Raw genomic sequence first — 19970 nt, 5'->3', positions numbered from 1 at the left:
AATTAACTAGCGGGAGTACCTAGTGTTGCCTGGGTGTGTCGAAGAAAGAAGGCCGAAAAAAAAAAAAAAAAAAAAAAAAAAAATCAAAACAGTAGGTAATTTGGGTGGAGAGAGGTGTTTAAAAAAAAAAAAAAAATTGTACTGGGCTCATACTCGTAATGCGAAGGAGGGAAAAAAAAAATATCAATCAAAAAGAAAAGATGACTTGCAAAAAAATAGCAACACAAAAACTGATCCCTCCTTGTATAAAACTACCAGTATAGAGTGAAGGAATTAATGTTTTTAGCCAATTTGTCGATGTCAAGCTTTAAAATGATATCGATCTCGTGAAGATCAGTCGTGTGTGTCAAAAGTTTTAGGCACACACACACACACATTTTGCCCTTTATATATATATATATATATACTAGCGGGGGAGGGGGTACCCGGCGTTGCCCGGGTGTTTGGAGGTGTGTGTGGTTTTGGGTAAATCAAAACTCGGGGGGGGGGGGTCAAATAAAAAAAAAAAAAGTTTTGGTAGATGAGTATGAGGATCGATCCCGAATCATTGAGGCAAAGTTGGAAATTAAAGTGTGAAAAAAAAAAAAAAACGAGCGACGTTAACCACTGGGCTACCGCGACATATAACAGAAACATGTTTGAATTTATTTATTTAAGTATTAAAAACAGAATTGACACGTGGCCGCAATAAAAGTTAACTCTGTTGCTTCTATTTGACCTCATTAGCGGACTTAACTTTTGTTAGGTTTGTTTACCCAACTTCGACTGGTTTTTTTCCAAGATGTTGGGGAGGAGGAAACCAGCTCCCCATTGTCCAGATTGAATAGCAACTGTCTGATATAAGGAGTTTGGTCCATATTGATCAAAGCTGATTGCTTCTGGACGTTTACCACGCGATGCCGAGAACACACCGTTGGAATTTAGTTTCAGTTTTTTTATACTAAAAAGCAGGAAAAACAGACGACAGAGCGAAATAGCGCGAATCTCATAAAAGTCGACGTAAATAAATCTAGAGATAACCCGCGTTCCCAAATCCTAGATATTATTATCTAGGGGGTATATAAATACTTCTAAGCGATCGTAACCCTCCCCCTCCCCGGGACCGTGTGCGAAAAAAGCCTTTGGGAGACATACATGAAATGGTCACACACATTTTGCCTTTTATATACAAGTTAGAAAAGCATTTCATCCAAGGCATGAAAATTGTTAAACAAAATGTTTTTACTATAGGCTTTAAAAATAAAGGTACAAGATTCAATTTGAAATTTATTTATCTTCAAGGTGCACTTTTATAAATTTTACAAAGTAAGGTATTAAATTAAATTTCAGTTTGTATTTCTCCTCACACCACAACTCATTTTTGCAACCCCTCTTTGTATTATTACAGGTCTGAATATTTTGTTTCAGTTTGTATTTCTCCTCACACCACAACTCTTTTTTGCAACTCCCTCTTTGTCATACATGTCTGAATAATGAGAAAATCTGAATGTTTTTAACAAAAACTTTAAAATAACTCTTTTAGATTAATTTTTTTTTTAAACTTCTTTCAGAATAGAAAATCTTTACAATTTAATAAGGAACATATTTCATATAGGTTTCATTAACAAATATTCAGTAGATAATGAGAAAAATAGATGAAAATTTCAAAAGGACTGTATAACTGGTTACGCTCAATAGTAGTCCTCATCAGCGAAAGTCTTTGTTATTGTTATTCTATTATTATTTAAAACATTTTGTGTCCTGCTCTTTCGCGCGAGGACTTATATATATATATATAAGAAAGAAAGTTTTTAATAGGTGAGGAGAGAAAACTTAATGAAAACCATAAGTTTGCAAAAACATCCTAATCTGATCCTCCCATCATTTATCTATGGTGTAACTTGTTCTGAAACATCTCAAAAAGGAAAACAAAAAAAATTTGTTATATTTTCTGTAGATTTTATTTTCATTATTTGCATTTAATTTACATTAACAAAAACATTTTTCTTGTGCAAAAGAGGCAAACATTGTCGATAACATTTTTTTTTCTGTGAATTTGTTTTACATAAAATAGATTTTTACGTTGCATTTTTTCATTTTCAGTCCAGTGTAATAGCGGTCAATTGTGCTGAAAAAATTTGAGCCCCAGCCAGTTTAGGAAGAGACAAGCAACGACAACTGTCAGCGAGGCGGGGAATAAAAGAAGGTAGTAGGAAAGGGAATCCACTGCAAAGTCGGTACTTTCTGGATGAATCTATAAAGAGAAAAAAACATTGATAATTAACACGTTACCATGGGATTGTTTCACTGTGGGCTACAAGATGGTCATCTTCAAATCCAATGTCAACAAATACTTGTTATAAACCGTTCTCATAAGTCATCAAATTCTGTTCATTCCATTCATCATTTTCAATCTTTTCATATTATTCTTCATCATTCAACTGATAATCTACCCTAAAACTAAAAGATGTAATTTCAAAATAATTTCTACATACAATTAAAAAGAAACAAGTAAAAATGACTAAGTTCAACATTTGCTCCACCCCCACCCCAACCCCATTTAGCCCCAAAAGTCCCCAGGGGACGTCAAATCCTGGTGAAAATGAACAAATGGTGCAGTTTTAGGCCTTAACACATGTAAATTTGAATTCTGCACCATACAAAAAAAGAAATGACTAAGTCTATCATTTGCTCCCCTCCCCCCATTTAGCCCCAAAAGTCCCCAAAGCCTTAACATATTTAAATTTGAGTTCAGCATCATGCAAAACTGCTAAATAGACATACGCAGAAAATTTTGGACATATATGGTAAAATAGTTCCAAAAATGGAGTGTTTTTATTAGCCCTAAAAGAGCCCCTGGGGCACACGCAAGAGTTATCGCAAAGTATATACAAACAAAATTATATAGAAATCAGTTAGTTACAACTTTTCAGAAAGTTTTATAAAAATCCAAGACATCAATTTTTTTTAAAAAGCAAAGCGTTAATTTTAGCTATTTTAACCTGAAAGGCACCCAAGGCGGACCACCAGAGTTTTCCCGGAAAATCTGTTCTGTTACTTTTTTACTCGAATCATGTTTGATGTTTGTGCAAAAATGTTTTTAAATTCCAAGGCGTAGTTATTGAGAAAAGTGCGGACAAACAACCAGACGAGGGTGAATTTACAGGTCCACCATCCTTTTGTTGGAGGGCCAATAATCTATTTTAATATTATCTGCAATAATTCTAAAATATACATTTTTTATTACATTTTTTGATATATGTAAGAAAAAAAAGGGGGGGGACAAATCCTTTGATGTTTGTTTCCCCACAATCATTTTTATTGTTTTATATCCCAGTTATCAAGTCACTGATGGTAGAGATTCATTGATGACCTTTGTTCAGTCTTGAAAGATAAGGGATATCTCCTATACGTGTTGATACATGTGTAACTGTGAAGCAAGGGTTGCACAATCCTCAACCACACTTCTCCTGGGTCAGCACCGTTTGATTCCAGTGGTAAGAAATTCATGACAACTGGAAACAATGCTGAGATAAGCAGAGAGCACATATCTGCTGTTATGAAATCATCACCCATTTAGTACTGACCAGGATCAACATCACGTAACTTTGTCGATCGAAAGGGAACCTGTGTGTGTGTGTGTGCGCGCACGTATAAGCTTCATGGCTTACTTTTTTTTTTTTTTTTTTTTTTTTTTACAAAGGCATCACCACATTATCAAGGCCCAGAGGCCACTCAAGGATAAGGGTTAAAGAGTGTACAGTAGAAGTTGGTCAATATAGTAATCATTAGTAATGAAAATTTGGTAAATTTAATAACTTATATGGAACGGCTCATCAAGAACTTATTTACTTTAGACTTGAACAAAACCATATTGTAGTCAGCCGGAAAGCAGGAAAACGGAAGACAATTCCACAGGCGTGCAGTTCTAAGAAAGAAGCTTTGTTCATGGAATCTACGTTTAGGTTTAGGCACAGATAAAGAGTGGGGGAAATTATTGATAGTGTTTACAGCTAGACGAGTGTTTCTTGTGAAAGTTTGGCGAGGGGGGACCATAGATTGAAGCTCAGTTGAACACTTTCCATGAAAATAACGATACATCAGAGACAAACTCGCAACATCTCTTCTGTGAGATAGAGGTTGCAAGGAGGAGAAAAGGACATCTCCTACGAGGCTACGAAGTCTATTTTGAACTCTATCAAGGCAGGACAAGTTCTTTCTAGCAGCTCCTGCCCAGATGTGGCAACAGTATTCCATCCTTGGACGTACCTGGCTCTTATATAGATAGAGAATAGCATCAGCAGTGAGATATCTACTGGATCGATAGAAAGATCCCACCATTTTTCCAGCGGCCTTGGCAACAGATTTGATATACGTGTTCCATTTAAGATCAGGAGTAATGGTCAAGCCCAGAAGCTTGTCAAAACTTGAGGCCTCCTGAAGACGAGAGCCATTCATTTCAATTGATGACAAATGTGGATTAGAATGTTGATGATGTAAAGAGAGAAGCTTGGTTTTAGATGCATTAAAAGTAACCAGCCACTCCTTTCCCCATTGTACTACGTGCTCAAGATCAGAGGAAAGAGAATTGGAGAGAACTTGCTCGTTTACTGTCTTAGATGTGGTACCATAAATGGTAGTGTCGTCAGCATAAATGTCTACAAATGATGTAAGGATATGATTTGGAAGATCATTAATGTAGATCAGGAAAAGAGTTGGGCCCAGGATGGATCCCTGAGGGACACCGGCATTAATATTGTGAGCTTCTGATTTTTGCCCCTCAACTACTACTCTTATGAATCTATCAGAAAGAAATGATTTAATAATTGAGAAGACTTTTCCAGCTATACCATAGCTAGCGATCTTATGAAGTAAACCTTTATGCCATACCCTATCAAAGGCTTTAGATATGTCAAGAGCAATTGCCCTAGAAAGATTGCCACCGTCGAGAGATTTGCTAATCCTATGCGATATAACTGTAAGGACATCTGCTGTAGATCTAGCAGAACGGAAACCATATTGAGTGTCACTAAGAAGGTTACACAGTCAAATCATTTCAAAATGTAGGAGATTTTCATTTCAGACATCTACTGCTTTTTAAAATTAAAATTTATTAATTCAAACTTTCACAAGAAATATGGTTTGGTTTATTAAAACAACATAATTAGTAAACAAAACAATAACAATCATACAGATGACAATGATTTTTTAAAGTGAATTTTTTTTTTTTTTTTTTGTATTAGAAATTTTGACCAGAATTCCTGGTCAAAATCAGGAATATATTTAATTAATATTTCACTTGTACATTAAAAAGTAAACATGCAAACATTTAATTAAAAAAAAAAAAAAAAAAAAAACATTTTATTTAAACATAAATTCGAATACTTTGGTTCTCTGAGAAACTATTAATATTTTGTTGTGAAATGTTGTACGCAGTTTGAAATCAACCGCAATTTGTGTCTCAATCGAAATATGCACCAGTGAAGAAAAACATTTCGGTGTCATTTGTGGATCTTAAAACTGACCAAATCTTATCTATAGTTGAGAAACTTCTTTCATTTGCAACAGACGTGGTTTGGATGGTTAAAAAAAATGTTGAACAAATTCTAAGGTGTCTGGAATTAAAGATAAGAAATCTAGTTTCTGTAATAATCTCAAAATCACATAACTTCGTATTATTTAGATTATTTGGACTACTGTTCTCATTTTCAATATTATGGGGTGGAACAATAAATTTGTTGTCCTAAAGAAAAAAAAACTACAGCTTTATTTTTAAACTTTTACTGAAAAAAGTCAATTCAGATAACTTAGTTATGTAGTAGAGCTAACATCTATTCAATGTAGCCATCTTCAGCCTCAATCACCACCTTGATAGGAGTCCGGAGCTGGGAGCATACCTTTTCCACAAGTGCCGGCGGGAGCTTGGCGAATACTCGGCAGATGGCAGCGATGAGGCTGGCTTTGGGGTTGTTGGAGGTCATGTTGGCGATGTTCTTGACATATGACCAAACAAAGTAGTTCAGCGGATTCCAGTAGAGGGAGTAGAGGTCCAGTTAGAGAAGGGTACAAAGTTGTAGCACTCTTTCAGAAGCTAAACCTGGGTTTCTTTGGACTTGTGGGCTGGTGCCAAATCCTGCTGAAACATCCAGGGTTTGCCAGCAGATACCTGATTGCACCAGGAGATCACCACACTCTTCAGCACATCTAGGTACACTTTGGTGCTGACTTTCAAGCAGACTTCGAAGATGTGAGGTGGCATGATGTGGCCCTCACTTAAAACCACACCAAAGACCATAATTGTGGTCAATCTTTGTTTTCATCACCCTGGGCACGTCCCTGTTATTCATGGCAATGAAGCAATGCATTTTGAGGGTGCTGGCAATGATCCTGTTGTCATAACTTTGATCAGTAGAAAGCACGAGTTGTACAGCGGCGCATCTCTGATCTCGCTCGTTGAACATTGTGTCACTTTCAAACATGATAGGCTCCCATCGCTCTTGAGATTTGTACACAACTGGCAAATTAGTAGATGGTCTGTAAAAAAAAAAAAAAAACGGTTTTTCATCAAATGGAAATGGAATCCTGTCGTTTCTAGGGCAACAATTTTATCGTTCCACTCAGTATAAAAAAAGAGACAAGAAATGTCTTATTCATTTCTTATCAAGCTACTCCATTATTTTCAGCTGCAGGCTCAATGATTCCGAATCTCAACATTTTCTTTAACGCACGAGAAACTTGTGATTGGCTTACATCCTTCATTTGGACTGGTGATGCTAAATGAAGAAATCTTGTGGATCTGAATGGTTCAACATGGGTTCAAGAATGTAAACAAAGAACTGATGAGAATGAATGTAACTTTAATTTAAGACCCCTATAATGTTAAATACAGTAGAACCCTAGGATACGGTATTAAAAATTAGTAACAAAATACAATACAGTATATAATACACATGTATATAATCAAATAACATTATAAATAACATCGTAAGGCAGGGCAAATACTGTAACCAGGGGTTGGAAAAACATCATAATCCACATCGTAACCTAAAAAAACACACACACACACACACACACACACTAGAGCCACTGTATCCCGGAGTTCTATTGCAGTTCAATCATTGTTGGCATTAATTTAAAAAAAAAAAAAAAAAAAAAAAGATGCTTGATATGTTAGAAACTATAATTTACTTGAAAACCTTTTTTTTTTGCTTTTGTTGATTAGCTATGGCAACAATACTCCATGCAAGGTGAATGATGGCTTTTTAGGGGTACAAGATGCTTTCAGGTGTGAGTAATCTTCCAACACATTAGAGGGAACAGACCTTCTTTGCAACAGCCTTGGCAATGTCTTCGTTCCTGTTAATGTTGTCTGTTAATGTTAAGCTGAGGAGTTTGAAGAAACAACTCAAGTATGGTGTTATTAGTCATGGCTATCAGTGGTTGAGAAAGCTTCTTGTAATTGTTAAAAGAAAGCAGCTTAATCTTAGTAGCATTAAATGTTACCATCCATTTACAGCCCCATTCCACTACAAACTGGAGGTCATTTGCTAAGGATTCTGCCATTGCCTTAGATATGTATACATTGGTTTTTCTTTCATGCCTATTATATTATGTTATGATATTATGTATCATTGGCAAATATACCCATCTCGAGCACAATATTATCAGGGAGGTCATTTATGAAGATCAGAAATAACAGAGGTCCAAGTATTGATCTCTGAAGCACTCACATGCTGTCTGACTGTACGTCTATCAAGGACAACTCAAAATTGTCCTCTTGTCCAAAAAGAGGATCTAATATATTCAGTATTCGTCCAGTAATACCATATGATTTAACTTTCATTAGAAGCCCTTCATGCCAGACTTTGTCAAAGGTTTTGGATATATCAAGAGCTATAGCCCCGGCTTCCGCCACCTAATCCAGTGCATGGTGTATGCGCTCATAGATGACCGTTAAAATATCTGCAATAGCACGGTGTTAGCTAAATCTATAATGCCGGTCAGAGAAAAGATTAGCTTTATGAAGCGGTGGACTAGTGCTTAATTCATTAATAACTCAAAGATTTTAACGAACAGAGGGAGGAGACTGATAGGGTGATAATTGAGCGGGTTAGTCATTTCACCAAAATTCTTGTACACTGGTACCACAGAGGCTATCTTTCAGATATTTTGGAAGTAAGATTCAGCAAAGCATTTGTTGTAGAGGTTGGAAAGTACGGGGTTTAGCTCATCTAAGCATTTTTTAATTAGTATAGTTGAGATGAGACCAGGTCCACGCCTTGGAGTTGTCCAAGTTTATTTTTATATATCGTTGATATGAGAAGGGGTGATTTTCAGATCTTCAGGAGTAGTGGTAGTTCGCATAGGGAAATTTGGGAGGGAGTTTGTTGGCTCTAAGGTGGAGTTAGTCGTGAATTGTGGGCGAGTAGTTCCGCCTTCTCAGTTGCTGTGCATGCAGCCTTCTGGTTGTTGGTTAGTGGAGGAATTACTGATTGCCTTTTATTCACTACACTATTATAGATTTTCCAATTATCACAAGTTCCTATCTTCTGCAACTCTACACATTTCCTGGTTCGGCATGTCTTTTTTTTTTTTTTTTTGGCTGTGGCTATTTCACTTTTACAATGATTTCTAGCATCTATAAATTTTTGCATATTTGCATTTGACTTATGTACAAACCGGCAAAATGCATGCTGCCTTTGTGTAATGGCCGTTGTACAATTTGAAGCTGAACATTGGGGAGAGTGGAGCTTGCTATAATACATCCGTATGGGAACATATGCTTCAATGCCTGTTTTGCATTATTCGATTGTCTTATTGGCATGCTGTTCAGCAGGAAAAGCAAATATATTATTCCATGGTGTATCTCTGATATGTTTTCTGATGGCTTCAAAGTCAGCCTTTTTACAATAGCTTGTCATTTTGAGGAATGTCTCCTTACCTTGGGGTTTGGATTCAAGGATGAGGTTTACTGATATGAGATGGTTTCTGTTTTCTTGAATATTGTGATCAGGAACAGGTCTAAAAGTTTTACTTTTAGACCTGTTCACAAACTGAGTTTTTTTGTAATGAAATGAATTAATGTTATTTATTTTGCTAAAATATGATTTGTCGAATAAAAATATGAGGTGCCTTCAACAAGTTTCCAGACTTATTTGTGCAGGCATTTAAAATTGTTGTAGACTTTTGAAAATTCAGTATTTTATTGCTATACATCTTATGGGATGACTTATGAAGTTTTATGATTTCAGGCTCAAATGAACAGCTACTGCAAGAATTGGAATACGCCCTGCTAAAGCTTAATTATGACAGCTGGGTAATTTCAAAAATCCAATCTGAACATAAGGACACTTTAAAAGAACGATATGCAATAAAATACTGTCTTAAATTTGGAAAAAAATGCCAGTTCTTGAGTGTCATAAGAGATTGAAGAAAGGCAGGAAGTCTTTGAGGGATGATGAGAGGTGTGGGAGGAGTAAGGAAGTCAGAACACCCAGAGTTGATTGGCTAAATAAAGAATTTCATGGATAAGGACCGTCATGTGTCTATAGAGACAATAAATGCAGTTTGATGTCAGTGTGGCAACTGTACATAAAATTATTTGCGAGGAACTGAAGATGCGGAAGATTTGCGCAAATGCAACTCCATCCTTGTCACAGACTACTTGACCAAGATGGGCATCAAGACAGTTCCTCACCCTCCCTATAGTCCAGACCTTGCTCCCTGTGACTTTTGGTTATTCACTAAGTTCAAGGAAAACTTGTCATTATGAGACAATTGAGAAGATGAAAGAGGCTGTGAAGAGTTATTGACACGCTCACACATGAGGATTTCCATGGGGCCTTCCAAAAGTTGTTGGAACGGTACAACAAGCACATTGCAGCCAGAGGAGATTACTTCGAAGGGGACTAGAGTTTCATATACGTACTATCAATAAAAGTGCCCATACAAAAAATGTCTGGAAACTTATTGAAGGCATCTCATAAGTTGTTCGGGATAAATGAAGAAAAAGAATGCCAAGATCTAGTATAAATAATTTACCTGACTAAAATAGAAATTAACATTTGCTTATATTCAGACAAGTTTTATTTCCTATATAATAAAATGACTGCAGAAATTCCCCTCTAGACCAAAGTATCGTAGGTTTGCAACAACAGATGCCACATACAAATTCAATATGTCTAGGCTATTAGCCAATATCTCATGTAACTTTTGAACACCATTTCAGACACATTAGGTTGTTATAATAAAATGCAACACTGCATCCTAGGAGCAACATCATCACAATCGCAACATCTACAGAGGAAGGAGTTCCTATTTTTCCCTGTAAGTATTAAGTCTTCCCACCACCATCACTCAACACTGGAGGGAAATCTACACTTTCTGCAGATATTCACCAATTATAACTGGCTCATAGACACAGACATAACATAATTGTTTCGATTTCCGATTCATAAATAATAATGGCTCCCTTGGCATATTCCACCCATTCTCATTGGCTGAGATCTGACAATTCTAATATTCTGGAATGAAAATATTTCTTACATAAACACTTCAAAAAGTTTAAAATATGGCATCTCTACAGAAGACAATAGTGTTAAAAAAAATTTTTTTTTAAATACACACATATTAACCATTCATAAACAGATAATTAAAAAAATATATGCATAATATCTTTTTCGTCTTTGCTTACACGTTTTGAACACTAAAAAAAAATGTAAACACAGCAATGGTTTGGAAATGTAAACTTGCACAAAATATCTACATGGCACTATTTCACTCCCCCGCAAAAAAAAAAAATAAATAAAAATAGCCCTGAAAAACATTTACGGGTAGCAATATTTATTTTTCGATTTTGGAGCAATTATTGACCCTTACATTTGGTTTTTCTTTGCATGTGGATGATTTGATTTACTTTTATATTTTTAATTTATTCCCTAGGCTTCAGTTTTAATGCAAATTTGATTGACTACAGAAACACTCATTTCTTATATACTTGTTTTTACCAATTTTACTTTCTGTGGAGAATTTTATTTAATTTTCTTTTTCGGGACTGATTATCAAGACTGCACACACGTTAACTGTTTTTTGTTGGTCAATTTTTACATTAGGTCCACAATTTTCTTTAAAATGAGGACTTCTATAGGTTTTCGACTATGCTGATTAAGAAAATCTCATTTTAATTTTTCCGGAAAAAATTATTTTTCAAGATATAAAGACCTAGATTATGCACTGTAATTAACTGGCCACCAGGTTTGTACTCACATGCGATAAACAAATCTACTTCCCTCTTCCTGACACTGCCACCCCTAATTTCTTTCTTTGTATAGCATTTTCTGATAACGAATATCATGGTTAAATTTGGGGCAAATATTTCCCCCCCCCCAAAATCAGGTGTCTCCTCCAAAAGCCGTTCTTAACATGGGGAGGTTGGAGGGGAGGGGCGTTTATTCCAAAAGTCATTCTTAACATGATATTACTCAAAGAAGTGAAAAAAAGCCGTAATCATTTTGTTTTACACATTAAAAAAAAAACGACAAAACTGGAATTTAATTTGATACTATTAGTGGAAGATTTAAAAAGAAAAACAAATGGGAACAGCTAGGATTGCTACCACTGATTTTGATCACTCTAAACAGTTAATATTCAGTGAGAATCCCTAACTTCAAAAACCTGTTTTTACTTTCTATTATTATTCTAATGGACCATTTTTCGGAATTTTATTAATTCATACTGATTTATGCATTCCCTTAATTGCTTTTTTTAGAATCAAACAGTACCTGCAGGCTATCATCCCAAACCAGCACTAATCACCAGTGGAAGCCAGATTATTTCATTTCGGCCACAGCCACCAGTGTCTGCAATTGTCCAGGGATGGTAGTGTCCACCAACAACAACCGTAGTTTAATTTTTTACGAAGAAAGTGTCATGCTTCCACTGGGTAACGCCGATTAACAGGTCCTGCTAGTTGTAAATAACCGTTTAAATGAAAGAGAGTGGGCAATATAGGTTAATATGATTATTTGGATCATTCAGCCTTGACTTTTCTCATCTTGATGTTATTCTCACAACGTTTCGGCCAATGTAACTGTCGCCATTCTCCAGGCACATCTCATCGAACTTGGGGAAACTATACGGAAATTCAGATTGAACGTTTTAGTTAAAAATTCCGTAAGTATGTGCAATTTAATGGTAAAAACTTATAAGTTCCTAATGACTTCTCATTATGTTTGAAAGAGTAGATCTCTAAACAAAAAAACGCATTTTTACATATGAAAACAAAAAGTTATAATCAAAAATGTTTTCACAGTGGCTCCGAAAACTCAGAAATTCATCTAAAAGTAGTACTTATATCTATAAGTTCAACAAGATGTATTTGAAGAAGGTCGGAGATTACATCGACTGAAAGATTAAAATAACATCCAAAATAAAAACGGTGCTTGTTTAGATAGAGTCGACAGATTAATTTTTTTTTTAATGTGGTCTTAAGCAAAAACAGTACTTACTTGTCATGTAAAAAATAGTAATATATCCAAAAATTATGAAAATTAATCAAGTAGAAAATTATTTATAGTTAAAAGTAATTTTTTTGGGAAAATGGAGATAGGATCCATAGATGTGAACACCTTAAAGATTGTGAATACAAGGGACATACTTATCTCCCTTTTTGCCACTTTAATGGCTGACGTTTTGTTTTACCTTTTTTTACTAAAAATAATAGCAGTTGTTGTACTTGAATTTTCATAATTTTTTAAAATATCAGACACGAACGAGACTCACCCTCCTGATACATATTAGTGCCTAATCAATAATAATCCACTGAAAAAATTGCAAAAACCGGAAGCCATTCTTATTAACATGGGGAGGTTGGGGGTGTTTATTTTGGAAACCGTTTGTAGCAGATGGATTTGCAACAAACACAAGCAGGAGCAAATTCTTGCAGCTGGAGATTTGGAATCTAGTTTCTTCATGGCTTATCCAATCAGAAGTCAGCTCTCAGTCACATGGCCAAGCATATAAAATGTGAAACCAGCAACAGACTCTCTCTTTCGTCCCACATCTAAAGACAGACAACAACTTCACATGGAAAGGATCGGTCGCCCCCAACTTCCCTCTTGAGACTCAACCGAACTCACCCGGCCTTTGGGCCTGGTGTTTGATTATGAAAAACGAGCCAACATGGCTACCCCTAAATGCAGACTTACATATGGTACGTACACATTCTCTTTTTTTACCACGGGACTCTTTAATCCTTTGCCCTTATTCATACATGGATGCACGTTCCTACTACGACTTCAACATGTATCCAATGAACTCTTTTCTCTTTCAACAAACCTGTCTAATATTTAATCTATGTTTCCATACAGGAACACTTTCAATGACTAACCTGTTTTTTTTTTTATACAACTCGTTTCTCTCCTATATTCTTACTAACAAAGATAATCAATAAAGTTGCTTTTAAATGTTAAAATGAGAATTCTTTTCAGATCTTTATTTTTAACTGAATGTTCCTGGAGGGGGGGGGGTCTCATTTAGGTCTGACGAATATATTACTATTTTTGACATGACAAGTAAGTACAGCTGCTTTTGCTTAAAACCACATATTTATTTAAAAAAAAAAAAAAATCGATCTGTTGACTAACTTAACAAGCACTTAAACAAAATTTAAATGCAATATTCGTTTTCAGCACCCCCCATAAACAAGTTTTTTTACTCCCATAGAAAGATGGCCACAAAGTGGGTACTCATTTTACGTTAAAAATTATAGAAAAGTGATCCCCCACTTTTTGAAACTATAATTTCTTCTAATTAATCCAGATAACACGTACAAAAGCATCAATCTAATATGTTTAGAAAGAATGGTGGAAGGATGCAGAGAAATAAAGATAAATTAAACCAATGAAAAGATGGCGTGATGACGTATATTTGTGGATTTCTGGGTCAGCTAATACACGAATGCCGTATTCTGCAAAATGCAAAGAAAGCGATATAATACGAATAAAGAATATTCACAAAAACGTAAGTGCTTGTCAAGATTAGTCTAAACCAACGCATTTAATGCAAATAATGCAAAATGATCCAGTAGAAAATGTGCTAAATGTATTTTTTAATAAAAATTATTCACGATTGTGACATTTTGTGTTTAAAAACAACAGACCGTTACTTCAGTGTTAATAAATTTGTTGTTTCGTTAAGACCTACGTCTCTTTGTTCTCTTGATGTTATCACTAATACGTTACTAATATTATTCTTCAACGACATACACCTATATCAGCATAATATAAAAGTACTGACTTAATTGTCATGTCAAAAATAGTAATATAGGTACTTCTGGGACATTGAATTCCATGGTAGCAAGCATATTTATTTAATAGCCGCTCCCCTACAAATAGGGTTGCCAGGTTGGCTTTTTGAGTATTTAACAGATTACCCGACAAACGACTATACGAAAAAAATAAATATATACAACAACTGAATGGCACCATAGCCAATAAAAGTTAATTTTACACCTACCGACTCATTTGTTTTGCTTTTCAAGTAGTTAGTTTTTATTACTTTTTATTAAATCTCGAAAATTCAGTTTTTCCATGCAGATTTGAAGAAAAAAAAAAATGGCGGCATCTTTTTTGGAAAGCAAGCCTCGTTTTGAATTCAAGGTTTACAGGTGTTTTGAACTTTTTGGGTATTTTTTTTTTTACAAGACTACTCAGCATTGTGTAAACACCCCAACCTCCCCATCTTAAGAACAGCCTTAAGAATAAACATCCCCAACCTCCCCATGTAAAGAACGGCTTTCAGAATAAACACCTCCAACCATGAAAGCTGTTCTCAACATGGGGAGGTTGGGATGTTTATAGTACACTGGGTACTCTCGTAAAAAAAAAAAAAAAAATACCAAAAAAATTCAAACCGAAGCTTGCTTTACAAAAAAAAAGATACCGCCATTTTTTTTTTACGGAAAAACTGAATTTTTGAGATTAAATGAAGAGCAATAAAAACTACTTAAAAACACGAACAAATGAGCCAGGTAGATATAAAATTAATTTTTATTGGCTATGATGCCATTTTTTGTTGTATATTTATTTGTTTTGCATAGTTGCTTGTTGGTTAATCTGCTAAATTACCGGCTTTTTTAAGGCCAAATTTACCCAATTTGGCCTTTTTTTTTTTTTTTTTTAAGTTTGGCCTTCGAATTTTCTGTTTAGCTTTTTTTCAAATTTGGCTTCAAATTTGACTTTTTTCTGACCATTTTATATATTTATTTAATAGTAATTATTAAAGAAAAAGTTATAATTAAGTAATTTAAAAAGTAGTTTGGATGTCAAAACTTGTAGATTTTTTTTAATTTTGGCTTTTTTTTTCTGCATGAGAAAAACAGCCCCGTAATCAACATCTGCTAATGTTTGTCATATAAGGAAAAAAATCTTTTTCTAAAGACTTAAAGGGCCACACAGAGAGAAACTCACACCTAAATGTTTAAATTTGATTTTACACTTACTTACTAAACGTTTATATTGAATCTCTCAGAGTTCACAGTTGAGTATGAAACCGTTCTGAAGACATTATTTTTAGTGCTGGTACCTTAGCTATGTCCAGTAAGGTCACTGAGTATATCTCCTTTGAAATAATTAATGTTTGTATTTTTCATTTGGAATTCTTTAAATCTAGCGCTATGAAATTAACTGAATCAATTTATGAAAATATGAAAACTTATAACTGTTAAACTATCTCTGAAATAGCTATTTAAAGTTGTATTTAAAAAGAAATATTTAAAAATAAATATTTAAAAATAATCATATACTTCCCCCCCCCCCGAGTAAGTCCCAAAAGTTTCATTAAAAATCAATAATTATAGTGATGTGTGAAAAAGAAGAAAAAACAGGAATGCCTTTGATAAATGTTTTATCAACTTAAAATTAATGCACATGCTTTGACTTCTAATTGTTGCATAAATGCGTCGATAGTTTGTGCCGGTTGTTGTTTGTTCGTAAGTAACTGGTCTCTATTGTATACAACATTTGCTAGCTTAATGTGGCCAGTGTTGAGAGCTTTTATCACGCTGTTATAAGCCATAACATCACTTATTATTTTATAGATTGACGCTGAAATAGAGTTGATTAAGGCAAAGAAGTTTTGGGAGTTATTTTCAATTTTGCTATTTGTGGTACTACAGTTTTCGAAGGATAGTTTCCAGTGTTTGTACACTTTCTGAATTCGGAGTAGTGGGTTCCACGTCAAATATGTCAGTGTAGTAGTCTATCCATTTTATTGTTTCTCTTTTATTTTAAGGTGATAAATTTGTAGTGATGTGTAAAGAATGAAGTACGAGAAAACAGGAACGCCTTTGGTAAACGTTTTATCAACTTAAAATTAATACACATCCTCTCACTATAACCGAGTTAATACGGTGTAAGAGCTACTTTCGGCCAAGGGGGATAACGACAGTATTTATCATAGCTAAGGAACCAAAGGTAATTTAAATTATAACAATAATTATAGATTTTCTAACTATCTTGGATTAATAGACACATTTGTCTTAATAATGATGCATAGATTGTTCTTGGAAACAAAGTCTAATTTTACAGTTATGACTAAAATTAAATTTATCAATATTTTAGAAATATTTTAAGTTGATACCCCAACCCACCCACCCCCTGAGTAAATTTGGTATTGTGGCAGCTGAAATAATTCTTCTCTAAGAATATGGCAGACAAATAGAAACTTATATACAAATTGTAACAATAAAAATGGTATGGAAAAATTGGCACTAGTAAAAATGGTAAAATTGGTTAAATATGAAAAAAATAGCAGGAGTGAAAGATATAGGTAAAAATCTCATGAGTTTATGAAAATCTTGGATGCAATGCATAAAGAGAAAACATTAAGAACTTTGGTAAAATAAAAATAATTCATATCTACATTTAAAAGTAGATTTGGAGTTTCAGCTAATAACCAACTACCTTTCAATCATGCTGCCATCTTAGAAATCTATTGATTATACTAGCATACTTACTCATTTTAAGTGTTTTCTTCAGATTTCATGTGTAATACTAAATAGATGCTAACTCAAAAGGGTTACTAATGTCATAATCTTTAAAAAAACAAAAAAAACAAAAAAAAACATATCGCCCATAAACATTTTTTATCATAATCTGTCTCCATTGTGAATCAATGCTTATGTTAAAGTGTAGTAACTGTTCTGATACTATATTTTATCTAGTCTGTCCTTGGTCAGTGAAAGAAAAATTCTTCTAAACTGGGACATTTTTTTTTTTTTTTTTTTTGCTATGGGAGATAAATTCTGTGCTTTTTACTTTTTAAGGTGATTTCATCTGATTTTACAATTTTTCCAGTCAGACTTAGTGATAGAAAAAAAGTTAACTACTCTAAAAAGTTATGATGGCCTGAAAATGGAGGATCATTTTATGTTTAATTTATATCTAAAACGAATTACTTAATTTAAATTATAAAATACTAACATGGGTACCCGGCGTTGCCCGGGTCGACATAAAGTTCCATTTTGAACACACTTACTATACTAAGGATATTAATCATTTTCATCGTGGGTAACGTCGAAAACCCCACCCACACACACACACAAATACACAACAATTTCAAAAATAAAAGAACAGATAAAAACATGTAAATGTAATTGCCACAAAAAAAAGAAGTGATACAATCTCCACCAGGTGAGATTCTAAGAATAGTAAAAATCATTTATGGGCGTCCGAAATGGACCCTTAAAAATATGCGAAGGGAATGTGGTATTATATCTGAGCACACTTATACATTTCATTTATCCTATCTCCTCCCTATTTGCCGTCAATGGGCGTTCAACAGTCGACTGAAGTAAGGATATTTCCTTAAGAATCTTATCTCGAAAAAGTTCTTCCACTGGCAATGAACAGCTGGAAAAAAGAAATGTAATAAAATAAAGATAAGTTTTCTTGGAAACAGAACTAAATTTTTTCCTGTACTTTCATCTAACAATTTACACTTTTCATAAAAATATTTTTACGCATTTTCTCCCCCCTCCCCCCACTAAAAAAAAAAAAAGAAAATTTGTACTTACACCTAAGAATTTACGTTGAGAAAAAGTAAAAATTTTATCTTTGCCTGTAGAAAAAAAAAAAAAAACTTATTGTTGACAAATATTTTGCAAAAAAAAAAAAATATATATATATATATAAAATAAAATAAATAAAAATATTTTCAGTCCTTTTTATTTACATTTGTATTTTTTCCGGTTTGTTTGTTTTTAAAGCGTCTGTTACAACAATTGGCTTAAACCAATGATTGCCGGTCTAGCCCGATCCATGCTGGACGGGAATCCGGGTCAAATTATGCAAGAGTATCGAATATTTAAACGGTTTTCAGATACGTGTTTAGCACACCGAAATCTACAAAAAAAATATATTGTCTTATACGAACGTGAGACGGGCCTTAATGTATAATTTTACCAAACAATTTTTGTTTTTTTAAATAGGAAGCAGACGTGTGTAGAATTTTTTTTTTTTTTTTTAAGAATTTGTTATTGCTTGCAGTTCTACGGTAATTGTTTAATGAAAAAAGTCAGTTTAAAAAAAATACAAAAATGTAAAAAAATATTAAATACAAGAGAAGTTCAAAATTAAAAATAATATTTCTTGTGTGCGTGTGTACGAGTTGCCATAGCAACATGGCGGTTTCATGCATGCCCGTATATGTGCGTGTGGGTGTGTTGCTAGAGAAACCAGACGTAAGATTTGTATGTAATGGCAATTTTCGTATATACAATGTCATTTTGGGGTAGTTTCGTAAAATTTTTATTTTTGTAAATGTTCACTTAGAAAAAAATTACCCCCCCTTCAAGATTAACAATAAATTATTGTCTTTCATTTGATGCTGAAATTAAGACGATTTGAATCATCGTTTATGAGGAGTTTTGATTATTAGATCAGCCAATCAAAACTGTTTCTAGTGTCCCCACATTTTTGCTTTTATAGATGGATAGATAGATTTCTTTTCGGGATGTTCACACGTAATCATTTGAAAAAAGTAGAATGACATTTTTAGGAGGGGTAGCTGAGGGTCCTCATCTACTTTAAAATATAGATATTTCATTTTAATTTGACAAACTTCTTAATGTTATCCTGGTGCTTGTTCATAAAAATACAATTTTCTAAGTCCATACTTCTAAAAAAAGTCAAATTTAGTCAAATGTGACTTGATAAAAAGGTTGTATGAGCTATTGCTACCCTCTTTCTTTTCCCACACTTAAGCTTACTCTCCCCCCCCCCCTTTTTTTTAAGTAGACCATCCTAGGGACACACAAATACATAGTTTTCAATCTTTCAATCAGATCAGATCATAGAATGGTGTATCCACTTCATGATTTCACATTGTGAAATCATGAATACTTAACCAATGAAAATGGCTTATCTATTATTCTCTTGAATTCAATGGATTCCAATATGAACAACTGCAAGCTGACCAAATATGACAGAGTTCAGTATTGACTCACTGAAGTTGCCACTACTTAAAGTCGACAACCACAAGGAACAAAAGTTGCCAACATCAACCCCAAAAGAAACAAATTACTACTATCAGCAACAAAGGTTAGTGCCCCCCCCCACACACACACACCAAGTCTAGCTTTTGAATTGGACAAATATTAATTTTTTTCTTAGTTATCCCTTCAAAATACTCAAGTGGAAAATTAGTTATGAAATTGGGTGTAAATATAATAAAGCCTGGGAAAAATCATATCTATGGCTCAAAAGTGCCGATGATTGTCAGCAAACATACTGTGTGTTATGCAAAGTGACAGTTTTACCTAAACAAAGCAATATTTCAGCACACGAAAAAACAAAAAAGAATCAAGATAAAACACCAAACAGGATTATTTCTCAAAGTTTTCTTGATAATTTTATATGTGCAAAATTAAAGGATCAAGAAAAGGAAGCAGAAATAAAACTTAGTTTAAGTATAGCTTGCCATTCTTCAATTCG

General features: G+C 34.0%; 1 long non-coding RNA gene across 1 annotated transcript in view; it reads right to left on the bottom strand.

Annotated features, from left to right (window-relative positions):
• Nucleotides 1-1917: 1917 nt before the first annotated feature.
• Nucleotides 1918-19970, bottom strand: part of LOC145285816 (uncharacterized) — a 33563-nt gene continuing 15510 nt past the window's right edge. The window contains exon 2 of the long non-coding RNA XR_013869076.1: nt 1918-2233. This is a non-coding gene — a long non-coding RNA (uncharacterized LOC145285816). The remainder of the gene's footprint in view (nt 2234-19970) is intronic.

The sequence above is a fragment of the Euprymna scolopes genome, chromosome 10 (genome assembly GCF_053919585.1).
Source record: "Euprymna scolopes isolate OS-2025 chromosome 10, ASM5391958v1, whole genome shotgun sequence".
Classification (NCBI taxonomy): Eukaryota; Metazoa; Mollusca; class Cephalopoda; order Sepiida; family Sepiolidae; genus Euprymna; species Euprymna scolopes.
This window is presented reverse-complemented; position numbering and strand designations above follow the sequence as displayed.